Here is a 20451-nt window from a genome sequence, read left to right as displayed (position 1 = left end):
TAGAATGGTTACCTATATTTGAAACAAAATATTTTGATATTCATGATAATTCCAAATGCTATGCCTTGGTCACGGACAAGTTCTGAAAAGCTGTTGATGTGGGCATTTGCTATTCAACCTTCCAAAGACCTAGACCAAAATCAAAAATATGTAATAGATTTGGCCCAAATACAGAGGCCAAAAGTAGCTTTCAGCATTTCTTTGAGCGACCATGGCTTCACAGGTGTGACCGTGGCTTCTTTTTTTTTTTTTATTTGAGAGAGAGAGAGAGAGAGAGAGAGAGCAAGCAGGAGGGAGAGGGAGAATCTGAAGCAGACTCCATGCTGAGTGCAGAGCCCAATGGGGGGCTCGATCTCACCACCGCAAGATCATGATCTGAGCTGAAACCCAAGAGTCAGTGGCTCAACTGACTGAGCCTCGTAGGCATCCCCCATGGCTGTGCTTTCTAATTTACATATACATTGCAGAGATTTCTTTGAAGCTTTCTAATATTTAATAATTAAAATTTCAATGATCTGGAGGCATTTTAGAAAAAAAATTCATATAAGAATAATCTAAGTTATAGTCCATGCTTCTGTTTTCCTCTTTCTTCCTCACATATCTTAGCCAGTTTCTTTCAAAAGGACTGATCCCGTGTTACCCCTCCTATTCACACTCGAATGCTCCTTGGACTGGCTGCCTAGCCCTGGCAGCAGATGCCCTAGGTAGCAGCATTCACTCCCAGGCTGTGCTCGGGCCAAGGCTTGCCCGGTGTTTCCTTGGGCACCATATATACCCCTGGCAGACATACAGATGGGCATATGGATGTTAATAAACCCTCCCTTGCTATAAATTATTCTAAAGAAGGTTTAATGAGCTAAGCATATTAACATTTATTAGCTTAAAAACACCATTCATATTTATAGTGAACTTCCTGGATGTAAAAGAAAATTTATGCAGGAATTGGTTGATTGCCTTTGGGAAAAGTATTAATGTCTTCCTGCTTATGTTTATGAGCCTAAAGACATAAAGAATGTGAAGCAACCAAGGACACATCACATAATGATCCCCTTTCTCCTTTTTTGTTGTTGTTTTTGCATCAGGGTCTCATGACAAGAGAAATTCTGTTTTAGTGGGAGAGAACTGATTTTGCAAGGAGTGAAGGGACTTTTGAGGATTTGCTTTGGTCCGGGAACTTAAATGTACCCAACTGGTAAATAAGAAGGGTCTACTGTGAGTATTTCCTTGGTATTATGAGAAGTAGTATGAGTAGATACATTTTGGCAGGTATTGTTAGAACAGTAGGACGTTGACACTGCTGTTGAGTCCTGGCTCTGCCACTTTAAGGAGCTATGGGACCTAGGATGATTTGCTCAGTGTTTCTGAAACTCCATTTTTACTTCTCTAACATAGGGTCTGGAATGGGCTTTATCTCACAGTGTTGTTATGAGGATTGACTAAGATTATGCCTGTAAAGTACTTAGCACATTGCCTGACACAAATGTACTCAATAAACATTATAAATAGCATTTCGTTATCACGGAGGCTAAATTGTTATCTATTATCTGCAAACTTTATTCATGGCTCTCTTATGACACCTACTACTGTCTTTCTTGTATCAGTTATTTACATAAGGGCTAAACTCCTGAACTAAGCTCCTTGGGAGGGAAGAATGCTTGTCTGCTTCATACCCTGTAGGGCCCAGCACAACAAGGCAGCCCTCAGTAGAATATTATGCTAAAGTGGTAGCTATCAAGCATTTTTATCATGGCCAAATTTGGTTTCTATCATAACTGAATACATACACACATAATCAAATTTATAAAGTTGTGCAAGATGAACCTTGTTATATGCAATGCAGTCTGGTATTCTCTTTTCTGTTTTACTTTGTTCCATTTAAAATGTCTCATCTTGGCCCACTCCGTTTGTTTCAAACTCACTAATAAGTCTCAACCTGTGGTTTTTAAATCCATGGGCTAGACCGTGAAGCGGCCTTGACTCTCTCCACCAAAGGGGTGTAGTTAGTGGGAAGCTAACAGAAATGCTGGGCCAGGGCCGCTTGGCAACTGCTTTGAGGACACTTAGGGACCAAGTCTAAACAACAGAAATGAAGCAGATCAAGACTGCTTGGGATGGGGAGGAAAGAGCTTTGACTTGGAAATGCTGAGTTTTGAAGGTGAAAGCATTCAATACAGAGCTGGGTCATTCCAGCAGTTCTATTCAAAAACAAAGAGAGAGAAAAATAGGAACAGGAACAATTCCCTTGAAATGCGGCTGGCAGGACAGAAGGCCAGGTGGACATAGGTCTCTCTTCTGCCCCAGGGACTCTCTCTTTTTCCAATTTTTTGTTTTCCTTTCAAAAATAGCCTTTGTGTGATTAAAAAAAAACTATGAAGTGAAAGTCTATAAATGTGCACGTGTACACACACACACACACACGCTCCAAACTTTAAAATCCTGCTTAGTTGTCACAGTGAATTCAACAAGATTTTATTTATTTATTCATGAGAAACACAGAGAGAGAGGCAGAGACACAGGCAGAGGGAGAAGCAGGCTCCCCATAGGGAGCCCGATGTGGGATTCCATCCCAGGACCCCGGGATCACGACCTGAGCCAAAGGCAGGAACTCAACCACTGAGCCACCCAGATGTCCCGGTCTCAGAGCTTTTGCTTTTACAGGTTCATAACCATTTCAAGTTCCAGACTATTTTACAATCTCATCTGCAGAGTTAGAGCTTCAATTTGTAATTTCTTTTTGCTGCCATTTGATTTTTCTATACAAGTTAGATTCATTTTTTCCATTCATTTAGTCTATCAATGTGTTGAGCACTTATTATGTGCCAGACACATGCTACAAGCAACTGAATTAGCAGTGCACAAAATCAAGTTCCTAATGTCACTGAGCACCCAGTTAAGTAGGGGGAGCAGAAACGAATCCTTCTTTCACACAAAGAAATAATAATGGCCCCTGTGATATGTGCAGTACAGGAAAGGTATGTGACCATTTGATAGTGTTTATAAATCGTTAGTTTGGAGTGTGTTCTTTGGGGAAGTGAGGTTTGAGCTGAGTACAGAAGGATGAGGAGCAGTTAGGAAAAAGGAATGGGAACATTCAAAGCAAGCAGAACAAGGTCCTGGGGTGGCAGGAAGCAGGTTGAGCACGAGGAATGAAGATAAGGTCCGTTGAAATAGTAGGAAGGTTCTAGAGTAGAGTGGGAAATTCAGTTGTGGCTTCATGCTGTAGAAATTCACCTACTACGTTAGGGAGTTATGATTTTACCTTCAAGGCAGTGTCAGTCAACTAGAAGGTTCAGTGGGAGGAAATGATCATATTTATTTTGGAAATTGACACTTTGGCTACAGTGTGGAGAATGAATGAGTGGCTGGGGAAATGTGAATGCAGATAAAATGTACAAAGCTATCATTTGCATTCCACTTACCCTGTGTTAAGCATTGTTGTAAGGGTTTTTATACAGATTATTATGGAATCTTCATGATTAGGTGGCTAGTTATTATATCCACATAACCTGTAAGGAACCCGAAGCTCAGAGAAGTGAAGAGACTTGCCCAAGCTCACACAGCTGGAGTGTGGCAGAGCTGGGATTTTATCCTAGGAGGCTCCTTAGTCATCAAGGCCAGAGGTGATTATGTCATGGGCCAGACTTAGTGGTGATGGGGAGAAGTGAACAGATTAACAAGATATTTGGTAGGTAAAATTGATAGTAATTCATGGTAATTTGGACGTGGGGGTAAAAGGAAATGTTAAGGAAAATGTTTAAATTTCTGATTTGTACAACTGAGTGACTGGTGAGCAGGGAATATTTATTGAAAGACAGTGAAAGGAGCTTGCAAGAGACAAAGGAGTGGTTGGAGAAGCTGTAGGCAAAGCAGGAGACCATCATGGAACCTGGGGGTGAGGGGTGGGGGGAATGAAATGATTTAATAGGAGATGATGGGCCCCAGCATCCGCTGCTGCTGGGGGTGTCCTGTTCAACTCCATCACTCCAAATTCTGTTGCATTTGTTGTGGTGTGGGAATTCTCACACAAATCTGTCACATTCTCAAAGTTGTCAAACTCAAGATGTCCCTTGATTTGGATGTCCAGTGCTTGTGGCATTCTTGAATGAGATTGCCATCAAATACTCCTTATTTCCCAGCCTTGTTGTTTTTCTTCCTCCATAGTCAGGGGCTACCTGTTCTCCCACCTGAAGTTCAGTCCTGCTTGAGTCCTTGGACCAATTTTGATTTTAGATAGGAGGAAATCAGGCAGTTCCAGCCTAGACATCAAGATTTCAGTATTGGGTTATTATTCTTATCATAACGTTGTTTCCCATTTTTAAAAACAGGGCTTCTTGGTGTTTAAAAAAAATATCCAAGTCCTTCTATCAGCCAAGTGAAACAGTGGCTGTGAAAATGCTTTGGAAATGATAGAATTTAATATATGTAAAGCTTCTAGCATAGGTGATTCGTACACAGTAGATTTTTAGTAACTAGTAGCTGGTGCTACGTGGACCATCGCTTGGTTACTGCAGGTCAACCCAACCGAGTCACAAAGAGTGTTGTTGAATTGCAGTACCTTTTCAAGGAGTGACCTATTCCTCTCCCTCAGAGATCCCTCTTGCCCTGCCTCTGGGCATGTTACCACTCTCTCAGATTTTCTACTTAGACCAATCTGCGCCTTTTCCCAACCTGGTTCATAAGGTAGAGGGTGGAATATTCGAAAAAAACATGGCTTCTGGAATTATATAGATTTGCATTTGAATCCTGACCATGTGACCTCCGGAAAAGTACTTAAACTTTCTCCAGTTTTCTCAACTGTAAAATCGAGGGGACCTCATATGCCTTGAAGGATTGAATTAAGCCAAATACATAAAGGCACCTGGTAATGCATTGGTATTCATTAACTATGAGCTTCTTTTCCGTTCCTTCTTTCTTCCATGTGCCACACCATAACTGTTCTGAGACTTGCAGGCTTCTGAAGCAGTTCTCATTTTCCTATCATAAAAGAGTCCCATGATTTAGGGGTGTGCTCTAAACTTTGATCTATTTTATTCTTGTGCATGCTAATGTGCCACATTAACTTTTAGATGACAAGGATGGTGTGTAACTAATTATTGCTTGAATACCCCAGTTAATATTAACTGACAATTTACTATGTGAAAGGCACCATAGGAAATATGAGTCCATCCCATTCTTGGCTCTTCACATTGGGCTGAGTTACCGACTCTTCTTTTTCAACACTCCCTTGCAGGCCTATGAAACCAGGCCCAAAGGCCATCAGACACTTCAGGCAATTGCTGGGACTTCTTTTGCCCCTAATTGGTCCTGATTGGATTTTGCTAGATCTTGTTGTATCCCTGATTCTCTTCTTTGGCAGTGTACTCTGATTTTGATTGTTCCCATCTCTGACTCCTCCAGGATTTGATCTTTTCCCTAACTTTCTCCTTGACATTTGGACGTTGGCTGGCTGGCATCCTGTCTGGCTTAGCTAGCCACTTTGGCCCTAGAGTTTCCTATTGTCTCAGATGAGAGTACTTCTCTCTTCATCTTGTTTTCTTGCCCAATGGGCTCCTAACACCTGCCCAAGTCTGAATTCTGTATCAGTCAGTCATAGTAGCTGAGGGTGAGGGTGGGGTGAGAAGAGGTGAGTGGTGATCAATAAAAATTTGACATGGCTTGCTGCCTTTAGGGAGCTCACAGTCCATTTGGGGAAGATAAAGACATTGACACTAAAAAAAAGCAAGGGATGAATAGCAAATATCAAATAATTAGGTATATCAATATAAGTTAATATTAAAACTGTCATCTAGTATTTTAAAAAATGTATGTTAGGTGAAAAAAATTATTTTTCAGAGGTACCCAATATAAAAACTAGGCTCTCTTGGACAATCTACCTTAATATACTTAATAGATATTTTAAAATATATTTATAGTCAGTTTTTCTTATTTTTTCACTTAAAAATATTTCTGTAGCTCATTTTCCTGTTAAGATCATAACTTTAGAATATGTGATTGCAATACAAAGAAAGTTCCTTTGCAACAGGGTTAAAATAACTGAGACTTATTAGCAGAGATATCATGACTGTATTGTTGTTTATACTGTCTGCTTTTAAGAGTTTTGTTTCAACAAGATTTAGCTTGTCAAGCTTAAAAGTGAAACAGCCATTTATTTTGCCAGCAAGATGGGTTGATTTGGGAATAGCAGAGGAATTTCAATTCAGGATATGCAAGCTATGGCAAACCATAGATAAGACTGGAGAACAAAAGAGGGAAACTGTACAGAGAAAAGGAGGAAGTTGGGAGGCTCTGCTTTGAACAAAAATACTTTGGAGGAAAGCAAGAGTTCAGGGTGGTAGTGGTTTCTCATTGGGTGCCTTGTGGTAATTTTTTATTGGCTGAGATTGTTACTGGGCAAGGAGAAATCCCTCCTTCTTCTGGAGTAGTCAAGTAGGCTTTTTCCTGTTGTGAATGCAAGGTACTCCTCTTTTTGATGGGGGTAGGTAATTTCTGACTAGTGGTAGCACATGAGAGTGCCCCTGCTAGCCTCCTGACTCCAATTTAAATGAGGTTTTCTTCGTTCACTTTCATAAGCTGAATCCTCGCTCAAATCTAGTTGTGCTCAGTTCTATAAAAGTATTTGTCAGTCTTACCTTGCAGAGTGGGTAAGTGGGATTGTTCATATTTACTATTGGATCATTCACCTTCACATCTACTGCCATAATCTTTGTAAGCTGGCTGAGGCTGGAGGGAAGCCATGGAACCTGAGGAAGGACAGGAAAAAAATAGGAGAATTGAACAGTCTATATGTTGGCTCCAGGGGTAAGGAAATTGAAAAGGAATGGGTGTTGGGGAGAAAGCATTCCAAGTAGAGTTGTGACATTGTGATTTCCAATAAATATATATTTGGTCTTCCCTGTTTCTAGCACAGAGCTCCCAAAACCCTTGGAACTTCCTGTGATGAAAGCAATAAAGGTGTCTTTCTTATGTCATTGAGGTGACTTTGGGATCACACCTAAGGATGGGGGTTGGTTGCCAGGTGAACCAACCTTGTGATTAGTGGGTTGAAACTTTCAGCCCTGCCCCTTGACCTCCAGGGAGGGGAGAAGGCCTGGAGGTTGAATCAATCACCAGTAGTCAATGATTTAACAAATCATGTGTATATAATTAGACCTGTACAATGTATAGCTGGTTGGTCAGAAACATAGGTGATAACCTGACACTGCGGTGGGGGCAGTCTTGTGGGAGTGAACCCTTAACTTGTGAAAACTGATGCTATCTCCCCATAGATACTGTCAGAATTGAGTTGAATTGTAGGACACCCAGCTGGTGTCTGGAGAATTGCTTGTTGGTGTGAGGGAGACCACCTCCCAACCCCACACACATTGGAATTGGGCACAGAACCCAAATGAAGCATTCAAAAGGACACAACAAACTCCAGCCTTGAAGAACACCCATGTAGTGATGTTTGGAGTCAGGCTGATAGTTGCTGTTGGTAGACTGAAGCAGCCCCAGTTTAGGGCAGAGAGAGTTTGGGTTCTGGTCAAGTAAGTTGAGGTTTAGGGCAGCCATTGAGCCTCAGATTGAGGAACTGGAATGCAAAACAAGAATCCAAGGTAGACTTTTCTAGACTGAACAAAGCCAGTGGGGATTCGAAGAATAACTAGGTGTGAGTATGCTCACTATTCACTATAGGTGAAGAGCAGTTTAAGAAGAGCAGTCCTTCTCTCAACTACCAATCCTCCAGGGCTCAAGCCTACAGTCCCTGAACCTACCAATTATCATGTTGTTGTATGCCCCTGTTTAAGTTGCCTCAGGAATGGGACACCTGGATGGCTCAACGGTTGAGCGACTGCCTTTGGCTCAGGTCCTGATCCCGGGATCCGGGATGGGGTCCTGCATTGGGCTCTTTGTGGGGAGCCTGCTTCTCCCTCTGCCTATGTCTCTGCCTCTCTCTCTCCCTCTCTCTCTGTGTGACTATAATGAAAAAAAAAAGAAAGCAACCTTAGTTTGAGAAGTCACATGGGGCTTCTATCTACAAAAACCCTATGTATGTATCACCTTCCAGGAACATCTGTATTGTTCAATTATTTGTTGATTTGCTGTTGTGGTGGTTAATTTTATGTGTCCACTTGGGTAGGCTATGGTATGCAGATATTTGGTCAAATATTATTCTAGATATTGCTGTGAAGGTATTTGATACATGAGATTAACATTTAAATTAGACTTTGGGTAAAGCAGAGTACTCTCCATAATGTGAGTGGGCCTCATCTAATCAGATGAAGGCCTTAATAGGATGAAGATTAATTTGCCACCAGGAAGGAAGAATTCTGCTGGCAGATTGACTTGATCTTTTTTTTTTTTAAGATTTTATTTATTTATTGATGAGAGACACACAGAGAGAGGCAGAGACACAGGCAGAAGGAGAAGCAGGCTCCCTGCAGGGAGCCCGACGTGGGACTGGATTCCGGGTCTCCAGGATCACACCCTGGGCTAAAGGTGGCGCTAAACCGCTGAGCCACCTGGGCTGCCCAGACTGACTTGATCTTAAACATAAACTATTCCCTGGGGCTCCAGCCTGCCAGCCTCCACAATTGTGTGAGCCAATTCTTTAGTATCTCCCTCTTTCTATTTATTTATTTTAAGATTTTTATTATTTTTAAAGTAATCTCTGCACCCAACATGGAGCTCAAACTCACAACCCCAAGATTGAGAGTTACATGTTCTACTAACTGAGCCAACCAGGTGCCCCTAAAGACTTATTTTTAAGTAATCTCCACACCCATTATGGGGCTTCAACTCATGACTCTGAGATCAAGAGTTGTGTGTTCCACCTACTGAACCAGCCAGGTGCCCCTCTCTCTATATATCTTAATGGTACTGTTTCTCTGGAGGCCCTACACAGTTGTCTAATATGAATTACATGAATTTTACTCCATTGAAGGGTATCACCTGCTTATGTTATGCTTCCTTTGAAACTATTCCATTAAGAGGATTTCTATCCTTTCTTCCCACCTGGTTCTGTCACAAGGATGATAGAAAAAAACGTCACGGAGTTGGAAAACTATATATATGAACTGCATTTTGAGAATATCTACTTTCAAGACCTGCTTGCTTTTTAAAAAGATTTTATTTATTTGAGAGAGGGAGAGAGAAAACATGAGTAGGAGAGAGGCAGAAGGAGAGAGAGAAGCATACTCCTGAGCAGGGAGCCTGATACAGGGCTTGATCCCTGGACTGTGAGATCCTGACCTGATGTGAAGGCAGTTGCTTAACCAAGTGAACCACGCCGGCATCCCAAGACCTGCTTGCTTTTGACATCAAAACTTGACCATTGTTACAATGATGCATGGAAAAGTTATCACATGAAAATGAAATGTTGAACTCTGAAGGATATTAAGAGCCATTGTGGACATATTTGTTTGAACTGATTTCAGTTGTGGAAGTTTTTTCAAATGCCTGCAATGGGAGATAGATGAATACAAGTGGTGATCTCATGGCTGACCAAGCCTGCCTTCTGGCTTTCTATGCAGCATAATGTTCTGTGGTTGCCTTGGGTTTTGATTCCTCCTGGGACATACATTATTTAGCTTGTTAACTCAATGCAAGTTAAATTAAAATTCCTGGGTGGTCTTTGTTTTAAAATGCATTTGTGTCCATCACATCACCAATACATTTATGAGCCTGAAAAATGGAATTAGTGTATGAGGTAACTTAAAATATGAGTGGCTCTTCTGTGAATTTAGATCAGATACTCTCTTAGTAACTAAGCTTCTAAATGTTGAGACTCCTTTTTCCCTGAAGGCACTTAAATCTTAGTTTTGGTTGGACAACTTCCTGGTGGCTGAAAACTAGTAACTATGGACATTCCTCAAGCTGTTTTCTCAAGTTTCTTACATTTTTCTTTTCTTTGACTTCACACTGACTCTTTCCAGCTGTTTATGTTTTGATCTGTTGTTTTCTAAATACTCAATTTCCTTTAACATGTTCAGTGGAAAATTTCAATTTCTAGGGTAGAGAATACTACATTTATCAAAATTAGTTTATTGTGAAATTTAAGTCATCCATTAAAACCTGTTTTTGTTTCACTATAGTGTATTATTGACATACTTATATGAGATACATTTATAGCTAGCACCTAGAATCATGCTCCAGAGAAGACTCAACGAATTTTTCTTCAATTAAGTTAGTTAATAAAACCCAACCAAAGGTTGATAGTAAAGAGAATGGCAAACATAATGTGCAAAAAACATTCTCTTTTAACAAATACCACTATATCTTCCCTTTGTTGTCCCATTTACTTCTTTAAAATCCATACATAATAGTTTTTTCTGATTTAGTTCTCTTTTTAAAAGATTTGATTTATTTGAGAGAAAGAAAGTGTGAGACAGGGAGCATGAGTGGGGGGGGGGGGAGGGAAGGACAGAGGGAAAGGGAGAAGCAGGCTCCCTGCTGAGCAGAAAGCCCAATGCAGGGGCTCTATCCTCAGGACCCTAGAATCATGACCTGAGCCAAAGGTAGACATTTAACTGACAGAGCCACTGAGATGCCCTGATGAGTTAGTTCTTGAATAAAAAATCATAAATAAACTCTGGAAGGATACATAAGAAATGAATAATAATGTGGGATGGTGGTAGTAGGTGGATGGGACAGAATGGAAAAACTTTTTTGCTGTATATGATTTTTATCATTTTTTGGTTTTCAACCTTGTAAAATTATTCATTATTCAAAAATTGAATTAAATAAAAGGAAATTGTATGAATGAGATTAATTTACAAGTCCCTTCCCTAGATATAACCACTTAAACAATACATATGCATTCCATTTGTAATGATGTAAATGTATACAAAATCATGTTTATTTAGTTAGTCCTCCACATATGTATAGGACTAATATTAATATATTGGTTAATTAATAATGGCTTTTATTGATTTGTTAATTGGTTAATCATTTTTCCCTTTTAAAAAAGTTTAATTCTAGTATAATTAAAATATATTGTTATATTAGTTTCTGGTGTACAGTATAATGATTCAACAACTCTATGTTAGTGCTCATCACAATAAGTATACTAATCAATGGTTTTTAAAATATTGTATCATTTGTATTTTGTGAATCTATCACTTTAAACTTCTTTAAGCACCTTGGAAAACAACTGAGTACCTTTATATAAAGCATAACAAAGTAATTTAGATATGGTAATGCACAAATTTTGATACACTTTTGAGCTTAATAAAATGGGATTCTATGGGGCACCTGGGTAACTCAGATGGTTAAGCATCTGCCTTTGGCTCAGGTCATGATCTCTAGGTCTTGGAATAGAGCCCCACATTGGTCTCCCAATTCAGTGGGAAATATGCTTCTCCCTCTCCCTCTGCTTCTCCCCCTGCATGTGCTCTCTCTCTCTCTCAAATGAATAAATACAAAATCTTAAAAAAAAGGTATTCTATTTCTATCTTACTCATTTCTGCATAATAAATTACTCCAGAATTTAGTGGCTTAAAACAGCAGTCTTTGATTTGCTCATGATCCTGTGAGCTGGTAGTTTGGGCTGGACTTAGCTGGGATGGCTTGTCCCTGCTCCACTAAGTGTTGGCATGTCTTATTCCTGAGCTTGGGCTTATTCACATGTCTGGTGGTGGTTAGCTCGGTATCAGCAGGGGTGATGGAAGTAACTGGGCCAAGTGTCACTCACATTCTTGCAGGCTAGCCTGAACTTCACATGGTTGCTGCCTTCTACCCGCAGCAAGGGAGAACAAGCTCTGATGCTTAAATGCTTTTCAAGCTTTTGTTTGTGACTCATTTGTTCATGTACATGAGCCAGGGAAGTCATAGAGTCAATGTGGGAGGCCAAGCAACAAGTCAATGTGTTAGAGGACTACAGGAGGGTAATGGGTATAGGAGGATGTGATTCAGTGGGCTCATTACTATTAATTGTTAAGATTTCTAAAAATGTCCATTGTTTTCTCAAAGCATTGATATTCAGCGAATTCAGCTCATGGCTAGGGAATTTGGTAAACCCCTGAACACTAATGATAAGTTATAGCTGTTGTCACGCTCTGATTAAGGTTTTAGCACCACTTAATATTATTGCTTAAAATACTAAGATCACATCACTGCTTTGCTTCGAATTTTCCCATGGCTTCTTACTGCAATCAGAATAATAATAAAATTTCTTGGCACAGCCCACAGGCCCTAAATGATTTTGTTTTTATCTGTATCTACATAATGTTGTTTCCGTGACATCATGCCCTACCTCTTGGCTGATAATTTACTATCTATCCTTCAGCTATAATCACTATTCTTCTATTCCTTCAGTGTATCAAATTCATTCCACTTCAGGGCTTTTCACTTGCCATGTCCTCCCTGGAATGATTTTCCCTCAGATCTTTGCTTGGATGGCTTCCTCTCATCATTCAGAGCTCTGTGCAAATTGTGCTTCTTGAGAGCAGTCTTTGTTTTCCATGCCTTCAGAAATGGCCTTCTCCCATCCCAGATCACTCACTTTCCCATTTCTGTTTTATTTTTTCCATAACACTTCTTATTACCTGGAACTATCTTATTTATTCAGTTGCTTACTTGATTATTATCTTCTTCCCCCTACTAGTATATAAACTTTAAAGACATGCTTTGTGTCTTTTGCACCATGTAGAATAGATAGTGGGTATTCAATAAATATATGCAGGATTTGAGAATTAAGTAAGCAGCTACAGACCTGGCCTATTCAGTCTTGACCTTGGAATTTTTACCTGTAAGTTGGAAAGTTTGGAACTTCTCTAAAGTCCTTTTCCAAGTCAAAAATTTTGTTCTTCCTATGCCTATAACTCAGTTCTTAGATGAAGTTTGAGCGGGGGGGGGGGGGAAATCTTGTCAATAACAAGGAATGTGGGAATAAATATTCTATACATAACTTGATGGAAAAAATCAGTCATAGTGATTTACAAATAAATAAGAATGTAGGTAGCGTTTAGGGAGAGGAATGATGGAGAAACTTATATTGAAAAAAATTAATCAGCATTCTTTGTCACTGTATCTATATACCCAATTATCTTTTTAAAATTTTATTTATTTGTTTTAAAGATTTATTTATTTATTCATGAGAAACATATAGAGAGAGGCAGAGACATAGGCAGAAGGAGAAGCACGCTCCTTGCAGGGAACCAGATGCAGGATTTGATCCTGGATCCCAGGATCATGCCCTGAACTGAAGGCAGACGCTCAACCACTGAGCCACCCAGGCAACCCAAATTTTTTATTTTTTAAAGATTTTATTTATTTATTCATGAGAGACACACAGAGAGAGGAAGGGACATAGGCAGATGGAGAAGCAGGCTCCCTGCGGGGAGCCCGAAGCAGAACTCGATCCTAGGACCCCAGGAACATGCCCTGAGCCGAAGGCAGATGCTCAACCACTGAGCCACCCAGGAGTCCCCCAAGTATCTGTAACAAGGTTTTTTCCAGCTTTGTTGAGACATATTGACATATTGTGTAAGTTTAAGGCATACAACTCAATGATGTGTTTATATCCAAGTATCTTGAGTAAAAATAATATCATTTCTTTCCCTATTCCACTGAGAAAACCAGAGCAAGGCAGATTGGAGCCCTCCCCTGGGTAGCCCCAGAATGTTCACATTTTCATCAAAATGATGTAATGTAGACTCCAGAGCCACCCTGCCTAGGATTGAAGGCCAGCTCTGCCTCTGAATCACTATGAATCCTTAGGAAAGTTATTTAACATTCTGTGCCTCAGATTGCACCTTTATGATGAGGACACCAATGACATTTGCCTCAGGATTGTTGTGAGGATTGAAAGAGATAATGTTTGCAAAGGGTTTAGCACTGTGCCTGGTACACCATAGCATTCAACAGATATTAGCTATCATTAGTAAGAATAATCAGGGAAACAGCAGCGGATGTCAAACACAAAGAATGGTAAATGAGAGCTGGTAAGTAGGCTGGGGTGAAGAGTGAGGTGGGAGGTTTGGAAGAGTTTAAGACATTTCTGACATGCATGAGGCTATATTCCAAAGTAGAAGAGTGTTGGAACAAGTCACATATGGTTACTTAAGGGAGTAGCTCCTGGCTGTACATAGCTCCTGGCTGTACCTATTTTATACTGTAAGGAAATAGTTGTTAACCTATTGTATTTTTTCCAGAGGCACCTGGGTGACTCAGTTGGTTAAGTGTTTGCCTTCGGCTCAGGTCATGGTCCCTGAGTCCTGGGATTGAGCCTGCCTCCAGCTCCCTTGAGCTCCTTGAGGAGTCTGCTTCTCCCTCTTCCACTGCCCTTCCTTCCTCCCCACCCCCCATTCATGCTCGCTCTCTCCTAAATAAATATATAAAATCTTTAAACAAGCATTTTTTCCAAATGTACCATGAAAATTTGAATGCAATTGAAATGCAATTTCCTCTATCTTGAATGTAAAAATGTCGGATTTATACCATAACTCTGTATTTAGGTAAAGTACATAGGGCCTAAATCAAAAAGAGATGCATAGTTTAAAATCATTCATGTTAGGTAGATAAATAACATTCTGAAACTCCCTGAGATGAAGTGGCTGGTATGAAGTTTCAAGGACAATCTAATCAGAATACGGTACAGCCTTATTAAAGTGTAGTTGACTGCTTGAGTATCTGAGAACATTTAGACCGAGACTGAGATTTTGCCCTTTTTATGGAAAAATAAAAACATTGCTCAAAGCATCAGTATTATAAACAAGATTGTATCAGGAGCATACAAAGCACTTAAAAAAATACTACTGATGCACTCTTTTAGGTATAATCGGTGTGCTAATATAGCCAGTCCTTCACATAACATACTAACTTAGTGACTTGAGTCAATAGATTAAATCAAAAATATTTATTTGTGCATTCCCAATATGCCAGGCTTTATTTGAAACACTGGGATCCAGTAACAAATGAGACAGAACTGATCCACTGCTTCATGGGAATTCCAGTAAGAAGGCAAATAAGGGTTTGCATTCATGGGAGTATATGATTTGAAGAGTACAGCATGCTATGGGAATAGTACAGAAATACCCATTGTAGTCAGAATATGAGGTAAGGTCTTCTGGAGAAAAACATGAAGCTAAGACCTGAAGAGTATTAGAAGTTGTTGGTGAGAAAAGCCTGGGGAATGGTGTACCTAGATGGAGGAAACAGCATGTGGGGAAGACTTGGACACATCACTTGGCTGACTTTCTGATTAATAGAGCAGGTCTGTCAAGGGCCTCTACCAACTCTTTGCCAGTCTAATATGCATTTCTCTATATACTTGAGAGGAATATAAATTGTTTTTCTTTTTTTGTGTATTTTTTTATTGGAGTTCGATTTGCCAACATATAGTATAACACCCAGTGCTCATCCCATCAAGTGCCCCCCTCAGTGCCCGTCACCCAGTCCCCCATCCCCCTGCCCACCTCCCCTTCTACTACCCCTTGTTTATTTCCCAGTCTGGAAAACTGTGTGGAGGTTCCTCAGAGTGAAAAATAGAGCTGCCCTATGACCCAGCAATTGCACTACTGGGGATTTACCCCAAAGATACAGATGCAGTGAAAAGCCGAGACACCTGCACCCCAATGTTCACAGAAGCAATGTCCACAATAGCCAAACTGTGGAAGGAGCCTCGGTGTCCATCGAAAGATGAATGGATAAAGAAGATGTGGTCTATGTATACAATGGAATATTACTCAGCCATTAGAAATGACAAATACCCACCATTTGCTTCGACGTGGATGGAACTGGAGGGTATTATGCTGAGTGAAGTAAGTCAGAGAAATAAATGGTTTTTCTTAAAAATCTTCTGTGATTCCAAATCTTCACAGCTTCAGACAAGCATTGCTATCATTTAAAAAATGTCCTTTGTTCTACACTTGACATACTCCATAGGTCATTCTTAATGCCACTTCTCTTTCCATTGTTCAGAAATGTAACAGCTGTCTTATATGTGCAATCCAAATCCTTTACAATGTTCAGTTTTTCTACATAACATTTACTGTTGTAGCATATTACTACCTGATACTATTGTAGCTTATTAGCCGTATGTAGCAGAACCTCTGTGTAGACAATAAAAAATCACTACCTTTTCCACGTCATTTCCTGCACTCAAAGTATTACCTGAGAGGAGTAGTGCTGGAGACCATTCTGTGGTATATATATATATTATATATATATAAAATTCCGTGTGTGTGTGTATAATTTCAGATTACTTTAGGTCAATAAACCAGAACTCTAGACCTGTACTGTCCAACATAGTAGCCATTATCCACAGTGTGCTCCATGTAGGAGTTAGAATGTGGCTCATCTGAGTGTGATACACTCTAAGTGTGAAATACACACCAGATTTCAAAGACTTCATCCAAAAAAAGAGGACCGCAAAATATCTCATTAGTTATTTTTTGTAATGATTGCTTGTTAAAGATGCTGTGCTTTCTTGGATTAGAGACACTACATTATTAAATTGATTTTACCTTTTTTTGTTTGTTTGCTTTTTTACCTTTTAAAATGTGGCTACTTGACAATGTAAAATTGCATTTGTGGCTATCATTTGGGCTTACATTATATTTCTGTTGGCTGGCACAGCTTGAGAGTTCTTTAATTTGTCTATGTTAGCAAAGGCCGAGGCTAGTCAGAAGACATGGCTAATGTGTACTGTGGCTGTTAGTGAGCATGGGGCATCATCACTGGTGGTTAGGGAATGTTTGGCTTTTGAATCGAATCAGTAACTGAAACAGATCAACATCTGCAGGTGCAGTGGAGACTTTGTTGGGGATGAGAGATTGGAGGTAGAAACTTGATCAGATGCTGTTCAAGTCCCACCTAACAATAAGAGGAGATCCTTAACAGTATCATGTTTATGAAAGTGGAACCATTGTTCGCAAGGAGTTCCTACTGCTTATTTTGCCCCTGAAATAACAAGGCAGGCCCATGAGAAGGAAATGCCAGTTTACATCAGAAGAAAGTTAAACTGAAGAAATGGAAGCTGAACCCCTGATAAACAAAGTTCCCATATTCACATTTGCTGTCACTAAAAGTAGAGATGGTGTGGAAACCCCAGCAACAATAGTTCGCGATTCCATAGCACATTTCATCTTGAAGTACATTAGTAACATTAATTCATGAATCATCGCAATTTGTGAAATATTTAATAATGAGTGTTATTATCCCAATTATGGATTAGGGAAGAGTCAGTGAAGGAAAAGGCTTGCCCAAGTTAGAAAGTGTTCAGGAAAGCTCACCAGCCAGCATGGAAGAAGTGAAATGGAAGCCCTTTCCAGAGCAGTTCTGAGATTGTTTAAAAAAGGATGTGATAGAATAACATATCCCCACCTTCTACTGTCCCTTGACTAACAGAATTGAACAACTGTGTGAGAATTTTGTGAATGGGCATTGACTCAAATGTACCTGCGGGGTTCAATATTTAAAGCAAGGATGTGCAGACATTACTCAATTTATATGTTTCTATAACAGTCTTATTTTGGACCTAGTTTGTTTAGAGTAGGGATGGTTTGTTAGACGGTTATATATTTATCCCGTGAACATTTTAAAAGATTTTAAAAATATTTTATTTATTTATTTGAGAGAAAGAGAGTATAAGCAGTGGGAGCGGCAGGTAGAGGGAGAGGGAGAAGCAGACTCCCTGCTGAGCAGGGAGCCTGACACGGGGCTCAGTCCTAGGACCTGAGCAGAAGGCAGATGCTTAACTGACTGAGCCACCCAGGTGCCCCCCTCACGAGCATCCATTAAACGCTCATCAGCATCATTCCTGACCTCGGGAAGCTTATAGTCTAGTAAGAAGAGGCATACATGTAAAAAAAAAAAACAAAAAACAGAAGTGGTTTCTGGTACTCTGATAAGAGGAGTAGGTCATAGATAATGATGGAATCTGAGGCTTAGGTAGCCCTTTCTGTGGACCAGGCACTATTCTGAGTGTATTATGTATAATGACTTTGTCAACCTTTAGGGGAATCCTATAGATAAGGAATTAATAATATTCCTATTTTACTAAATACTGCAAGTGGGCAAAAAGAGATTCAGTACTTCACCTGAGGTTATAGTGAGTGGCAGAGCTTGGATTCAAACCCAGGTAAACTTTGCTCTTCACCACCACCCAAGAATGTGTGTGCATTACCACCCGGGTGGACAGAAAAAGCTTGTTAGGAAAAGTGACCCTAGAGTTGAGTCTGGTAAATGGAGAAGCTGTGTGCTAGGATAGCAAGAAGGGGGTGTTCCTATTATGGAGGTCATAACAGAGACCTGGCAAAATGAAGGAGTTACCTCAAAAATAAACAGGTTCAGGAGAAAGGATAGGGGAAGGTGGAAAGAGGAGGAACAGGGTAGGCTATTCAGAGCTACAGGGAAGGAAAAGGTTGGAAAAGTAGGAACCTTGAAACTGCTGACAAAGTGAGTTTAACAAAATAGGTAAGGATTCATTTACCAAAACTCCTACATTCCCTTTTTGTACAGACAGCTGAAAAATTTTAACTCTGTTTAAGTTGCTGGTTGTGTGACTTAAGGAAAATCAGTTTAGTTCTTTGGGCCTCACTTTGCTCATTGGTGAAATTAAGGGTCAAGACAAAAGGGTCTTTGCATTCCCTTCCAGCACTGGTCTCATGATTTTTGTGGTTCTAATGTGCAAAGAAGCAGCCAGTTTTATTTATTTTTTTTTAATTTTTATTTATTTATGATAGTCAAAGAGAGAGAGAGAGAGGCAGAGACACAGGCAGAGGGAGAGGCAGGCTCCATGCACCGGGAGCCCGACGTGGGATTCGATCCCGGGTCTCCAGGATCGTGCCCTGGGCCAAAGGCAGGCGCCAAACCGCTGCGCCACCCAGGGATCCCCAGCAGCCAGTTTTAAACTGATAAATGACATATTTAGATTCACATTTGATAAAGATGACACTATTTTATATGGTTATACCATGGTGAATTTTTTAAAAGGCATCTTAAACTTTAAAATTCAACACTTGCTTGGGACAGTTCCACTTGGAGAGTGTTACCATGTCCCCCTCCACTCTCTTTTTTATGGTTAGCACAACTGATTCTCCTTTGGTTCTAATGTTTCCTTGTTTCTCCCTTGCAGGTGACCTCTTTTCTTTTCTATTATTCTTTGGTCTCTCATCTGGCACCTAAGACTTCTATGAGACTATGTTCCCCTGAGTTTTCTTAATTGTTTCCATTGTTTTAACTACCATCTCTGTATAAATATCTTCTGATTAAGTGCTCTGCCTTTTTTTTTTTAGATATTATTTTAGGGGGATTCCTGGGTTGCTCAGCGGTTTGGCTCCTGCCTTTGGCCCAGGGCGCGATCCTGGAGTCCCGGGATCGAGTCCTGTGTCAGGCTCCCGGCGTGGAGCCTGCTTCTCCCTCTGCCTGTGTCTCTGCCTCTCTCTCTCTCTATGTCTATCATGAATAAATAACAAAAAAACTTTAGATATTATTTTAAAGTGATCTCTACACCCAATGTGGGGCTGGAACTCACAAGCTCCAGATCAAGAGTCACATGCTCTACCAACTGAACTAGCCAGGTGCCCTAACTACTCTATTTTTAAATCTCTAGTGGATATAGTCCCACTTAGAGATGAGATGGCTAAAACATGACTTTGTATTGAATTTTCTCTGAAGCCTTTTTTTCTTTGTTAGAAAAAGAATCACATTATTTTCTTCTTCCATGCTTAGTACTGAAAAATCAGAAGTACAAACAAATAAAAGAATATGATTGTACCCATATTCCTACATAGCAATGGATAATCACTAGTACTATTTATTGTATAGTTTTCTCTGTATGTATATTTGCATGTGTATTGTGGAGATATCATACATGCTATTTTGTAATCTATCATGAACATCTTTCCATTTCAATACATATAATCATGTATCATTTTGATAGACTATGGATTATTAGATTATTTACTTGTATAATGTATTTAACCAAATTCCTGATGCTGGAAATTTATTTCCAACATCCATATCAATAGATACAACAGGGTTTATACGGATTCCCATTGCTTACAGGCCCTTATCACATATAGCTGCTATAGAGGTTACTTGAGTTTTGACATATCTCCCCAAAATGATTTTATACTTTTTGGTACCAGCTCTTATATTTCTTTGTGTCTCTCATAGATTTTAGCATTGGCCTTGCATAGGGGAGATATTCAGTAAATACTCATTGAGTGAAGGGGGAGATGGATGACATTCTAAACTTGGGGGACAGGAAAAATGATGTATTTATTGACAAAAAGAAGGGCATTGGTTTGGGGAAAAGAGAAGATGGTGAATCTGACTTTTAACATGGTAGTTTTTAAGAAATGTTTTTAAATAACTCCTGGAATAGTTTAATCAGTTGCCTGTTAATTTCATTTCAAGCTAGAGGATAATTCCAGAGCCCTTTTGTGTTATGTGGCATCCCAGATTCCTTACTACAATAGCTTGGTTACTTATGAGAATGATACTCTCTTTGCTTAATTTGATTAAAAG

Source organism: Vulpes vulpes, chromosome X (genome assembly GCF_048418805.1).
Source record: "Vulpes vulpes isolate BD-2025 chromosome X, VulVul3, whole genome shotgun sequence".
Lineage (NCBI taxonomy): Eukaryota > Metazoa > Chordata > Mammalia > Carnivora > Canidae > Vulpes > Vulpes vulpes.
The sequence above is the reverse complement of the archived record's forward strand: the minus strand, read 5'-3'. Positions refer to the sequence as shown.